Consider the following 5,721-nt stretch of genomic DNA (forward strand, 5'->3'; position numbering starts at 1 on the left):
AATATCCTCGAAGAAACTAAGATCTATAGTAGTGACCACTTCTAGGTTAAACAAAATTAACTAAGTGCTATATGTCATCTCTCAAGCAAGCAAAATATATGTTGTGACAAAGTTTGAAACAGAAAATAGTTAACTAGGAATGCAAGTGCCTAATATTTGTTATTGTTCGTAACATATATAATTTACATAGCACACCAATACGTCATAAATAAGTTGATCACAGACTAGTCTACAACCACTCAACCAGGCAACCAGCCTGTCCTTAGCCCAATTTTGGATACCGTACCAGTAGCATGAAGAGAAATTAAACCCTCCGGTTCTCTGATATGAAATTATATGTAATTACGAGTATGAGGACCCAAATAATAAGGAGGTATGTATTAACAAATCAAATTAATTTAAAGAAGATAGGAAAATATAATGAAAAAAAGTGAGCATGCAATTTACTAACGTCAAGAATTACAGGTGTTGTGGGAACATGGAATCGGACGATATTCAGGTGATCACTGGCTTGAGAAACAATCCCAGTCCTTGATTTCGTCGTGGGTTCAGAAAGTTACTAGTGTATATGTAGCCGAGATTGGCATGCACTATCTTGACAACGAGGTTCAGTTCCTTTGTTGGAGATGCACGGTTGTGTGGACACAGTTGAAATTCCATGGAAAGATCTTTGTTTTACTATAGACTAATGACGTTAATGAACAACTAAAACTAGAGAGAGAAAAAAAACATATCAAAGAAGAATGGTCAAATCAATAGCCGCCTGTGCTATGCAAATTCATATATAAGGGGAGAAATTGCCTCAAATATATCTTAGGCAGAGCATGCGGACAAGAACCAACCGTCCAAGCAACAGCGGCAGCATCCATGGGATGGAAGATGATTTGGTCATTTTCCCTCTCAGTGGCACACAAGTGGCCTGCACAGGGCGGACTGGACGACTGGTGCTTCCAAACCGCCGGTCGCCTCGGCATGGGCGTGACTAGGGCCGGCGTCGTCTCTACTGACCTTTCTAGCTTGGATGGCACAGTAATTCCTGGATATCTGTGTGTCAACAAAATATATTATCAGTATTGCTAGCGTCCGGACGTCCGATCTAGATGCTAGCGTCGTACGCCAGATCTTCTTACACATCCTGCCCCCACCCGTCTTGTATGAAGAAAGAAAAGGAGAATAAGTAGAGATGGGAACATGACTCCGCCCGCCCTAGCACGGATGAGAAAGGAACCACTTCCGCTCTCCACGTAAGGAACCTGCCCCTGCCCTTGCCCCCAAGTGTGATCCGCTCGCCCCCCACACCTCGTCGGCTACCACTCTATCCGGCTAGCCCCCAGCACCTACATCCCACGCCAAGTCGCCCCCAGCCCGCCCTCAGCCCTCCCCTCCCCTGCTTTCCGCTACAACAATAAGATGAAACGATTGAAACGCCATGAACATGTTATTCCAACAACACCGAACAAACTGCTGAAACAAAATAAGTTGAACTAGTTGCAACACCATAAACATGTTATTGCAAAACAACACAAAACAGACTGCTATAACAAATAAGTTAAACCAGTTCAAACACTACACAGGAGACGGGAACCGTCCTTTCTCCGCTTCCCAACGCGCCCTTGTCTCCCGTTCGCTTCCATCGGCATGCCCCGCACCTCATCCCGATCTCCATCCCCATCCGGTTCGCCTCGCCCCCACCCCAAGAGCACCCCCACCCCTGTCATGCCACCACCGATGGCTCTGCTCCCCAACGCACTTCTATCCCCTTTCCCAAAACTGCAACATCGATAAACATACATTGAAACATCGAAAAATATCTACTACAACAACGAAAAAAACTACTGCAATAGACGAAAAATATATACTGCAACATTAAAAAAATATTTACTAGAACCTTGAAAAACATGCAATGCAACATTGAAAAAAAATTATTGCAACAACAAAAAATATCTACTGCAACAATAAAAAAATATATACTACAACATCTCAAGCAGTACTACTGCGACATCGCAAAAACATCTATTGCAACAACCCCAAAAAATCCCAACATTCAAAAAACCATCTGTTACAACATCTCAAAAAACCATTGCAATACAGGAGAAACAACAAAAAAGGCATACAAATAATCCCTGTCCCATCACCTTCGAGCTCGCCAGAGGGAGAAGGGAATAGGACCAGAGCTCGTTGAAACCCTAGCCACTGCCGTGTCCCTAAAAGGAGGAGAAGGAGGAGGACGACTCAGATCCAGAGGAGGAGGACAAGAAATGCTCAGATCTAAAGGAGTAATGACCTATTTTATCGAAGCCGCCGCCGCCATAGAGTGGGGGCGCCATGGAGGCTACCAGACTTGAATGAAGATGCACATGGAGGAGAGGTGGCTACATCCATGGAGGGGGAGGGGCTTGCTCGAGCCGCCAAGGAGGAGGAGGAGCAACCACCATGGAGTGGAGAGAGGGGTCACGGCCACAACTATGGAGAAGAAGCGGTGTGCAGTGGAGTGCTGAATGAAGAACGAGACTGTCGGAGGAATCGATGTAGTTTTTTTGTATGACCGTCGCTTGGTTTAGATGAGCCACAGACCCAGGCGCGTGGCACCTAGACGGAACATGCGCCCGTGTCTTATCATTGCCGATCGTTTCCTTAGTCTTCGCTAGGGCCTTGTTTACTTTTAATTTTTTTTGCAAAATAGAAATAGTAGTACTTTCGTTTGTATTTGACAAATATTGTTCAATCATGGACTAACTAGGCTCAAAAGATTTCTCGCAAATTACAGATAAACTATGCAATTAATTATTATTTTTATCTATATTTAATGCTCCATGCATATACTGTAAGATTCGATGTGACGGGGAATTTGAAACTTTTTGCAATTTTTTTTGGGAACTAAATAAGGCCTAGGACTAGGAGCTACGTGTCGTCTGTAACTTTGTAGTATGATATATTTGTACTCCCTCCGTAAAAAAATGCACGTGTCATCTTTCAATTTTAACCTTTTTAGATTAATGGTTTTATATTTTAAATGGTAGCCGACGTTCCGTGATGTTTTTATGAATTTCGAAATCTGTCGATTTAGTCCTTCGAAGATACTCATAGGTATAGGATTTGTATACATATATTCTTAGGGGTAAGTGTGTGCGTTGTGAGTGTCTACTTTTGTACTGTAGAATTCAAAAAAAATACTTATTATGCATCATAAGTAATATTGATACTTATTTTATATATTTGATCAAATTTTTAAAAATAATTTCCTAGACAGTAGGTGAAGGTTATAACCTTTACTGACTAAGTTCTTATACTACTTAATTTCACCTTTGCTGTTTCTCTTTTCATGGAAGGTTATAATCGCTTCCATCATTTGCGGAGTGTCACTTTTTTTTCCTTTTCGCTTCCTAGTTACTCCTCTCGATCTCTATGTTTCAAATTATGTTTAAATACATAGTAAAATCGATATAGCAACTCATAATTTGGAACGCAGGGAGTATTTGCCTACTGTCTGCAGTAGGTTGATGGAAAGTCTTTTCTTTAACAAATAATTGCATCAGATGGCCAGGATCAAAGGAGATGGACGATTCATATTCATCCAGAATCCAACCACACACAAATTAAATTGATTCGAATGGTTACGGAAAAGATAAATCAATTCGCTTGAAGAAATATGTGAACTCCAAATGAATATCTCACATGGTACATTATGTTATATATGTGTTGGATCTCCAAGAGAACAATTGTAAGCCATGCATCGGATCTGTTTTTAAAACCAAAGACTATATTATCTGTAGCAAAGATTTTGGGATAATTTATATTGTGAAAATAATGCCATGACGACATATTTCATATTTTGTGAAAGCAGCTATATGTTAATCTATCTTTTCAATAATGCTTTCTGCATCGTCTATCGAAAATCTCATCAGATAGAGATGCGTATCTGAATGCGAATACTGACAATTGATAGCAACCCCAAGATCGATTATTCATATATATTTTATATATATAGATCTTGGGATCTTGTTATCTTATTAGCTTGGACAAATTGCTGCCGGGACCAGCAGTGACCACAATTTGTCATATTTTTTTTTTGGTCTTATAAGCCCCACATGATGGGATGGGATAGACGGCTTTGTATGCTAGCATGAACTCGACCACAATCCTGGGGAAATTCATTGCAGGACAGAGAGAGAAAAAACTTGATCTGGTTTTGTGTGTCAAAAAGTATTCCTGGCTGCTAAAGTTTCTTGCAAATGTTTTATCATTCGTCAAAAAAAAAAGTACACCAAAGGTATGGGAGACGATGAGCTAAGCGACTTGACGAAAGTTCGACGAAATGGGGTCGATTTTATTTTACGTGGACGACAAACTGTAGCACTGAGGTCCTTGTCTGTGATGGAAACATGTTAAATGTCTTTTAACCACCTTGTCATAACCCTAACTTTCAGGTTTCTGTATGCGGCCAAAAACCACCAAAGGATATTCCGTGAGAATCGTTCTGAAAAGAAGATTCCGATCTCTTTTTTTTTTCCTGAGCAAGGGATTTATATAATCCTCTTTTCTCTATTATGAAATTGTTCAAACGGGTGAATCGGAAATGAGCGATGGTCACACAACAACATTTCCATGCATGCATGACATATTTGGAAGGTGTAGCAAAAGTGAATTTGCTATACTCCTAGTTAAGTTAAATTCTTTAAGGTCTTGTTTAGTTTAATTTTTTTTTGGTTTTGACTACTATAGCATTTTCGTTTGTATTTGACAATTATTGTTTAATTGTGGACTAACTAGGCTTAAAAAAATTTCTCGTAAATTACAAACAAACTGCACAATTTTTTTATCTATATTTAATGCTTTATACATGCGTCTAAAGATTTGATGTAATGAGAAATCTTGAAATTTTTTGAAAACTAAACAAGGCCACAAATAGGGACGGAGTTGTGTTGTTCTCTAACCTAGAACTGATGTTGTGCATAGACCAACTTACACTGTGGTCGTTTCTGGCCAAATTTCTTATCACGTGGTTCTCCAAGAATCCATAAAATAAAATCAAGTGCAGCTGAATTGATGCATGGACGCTGGGCCACGTTCCGCCCTACTCTTTGTGGCACGTATGCCCCGTTCTCGTTTCTGAACTTTTACTCAAATTCAAACTTCTAGGCCTTGTTTAGTTCCGAAAAGTGAAAAGTTTTTGGTACTGTAGCACTTTCGTTTGTTTGTGACAAATATTATCTAATCATGGACTAACTAGGATCAAAAGATTCGTCTCGTGATTTACAGCTAAACTGTGTAATTAGTTTTTGTTTTCGTCTATATTTAATGTTTCATGCATGTGACACAAGATTCGATGTGACGGAGAATCTTGAAAACTTTTTGGTTTTCAGAGTAAACTAAACAAGGCCCTAATCAAAATTAGGTGGAATAGTTAACCACTAGGTAGCCTGACACTATAAACTCCACGGGCGGCTTGCTCCGAGCCTGACCCGACTCGTTCATTGGAACGGCCACGGGCAAATTATTTCGGCCTGAAATAACCGGGCTTTTTTTTTAGATCTGGCTCCGTTCACAAATGCTTAGATCTATATTATATGATGTAGCAATCTTGAAAACTAGAGACATAAAAGACGTGTTTGGATTATGTACAACACATGTTGCAAGCACAACATGCTACTCAATCCATTCAAAATTGTAAGTCGTTTGACTTTTTTAATATCAAGTTTGACCACTCGTCTTATTCAAAGT

The 5,721-nt window shown here is 39.7% G+C and overlaps 1 long non-coding RNA gene across 1 annotated transcript; it reads right to left on the reverse strand.

Annotated features, from left to right (window-relative positions):
- On the reverse strand, nucleotides 326-2,570 carry LOC110429904. The gene is made up of 3 exons (XR_002447099.1): nucleotides 2,285-2,570; nucleotides 2,136-2,204; nucleotides 326-1,044 (listed from the first exon to the last, which is right to left on the reverse strand). It is a non-coding gene; the product is annotated as an uncharacterized LOC110429904 (long non-coding RNA).

Source organism: Sorghum bicolor, chromosome 8 (assembly GCF_000003195.3).
Source record: "Sorghum bicolor cultivar BTx623 chromosome 8, Sorghum_bicolor_NCBIv3, whole genome shotgun sequence".
NCBI classification, from domain to species: Eukaryota; Viridiplantae; Streptophyta; class Magnoliopsida; order Poales; family Poaceae; genus Sorghum; species Sorghum bicolor.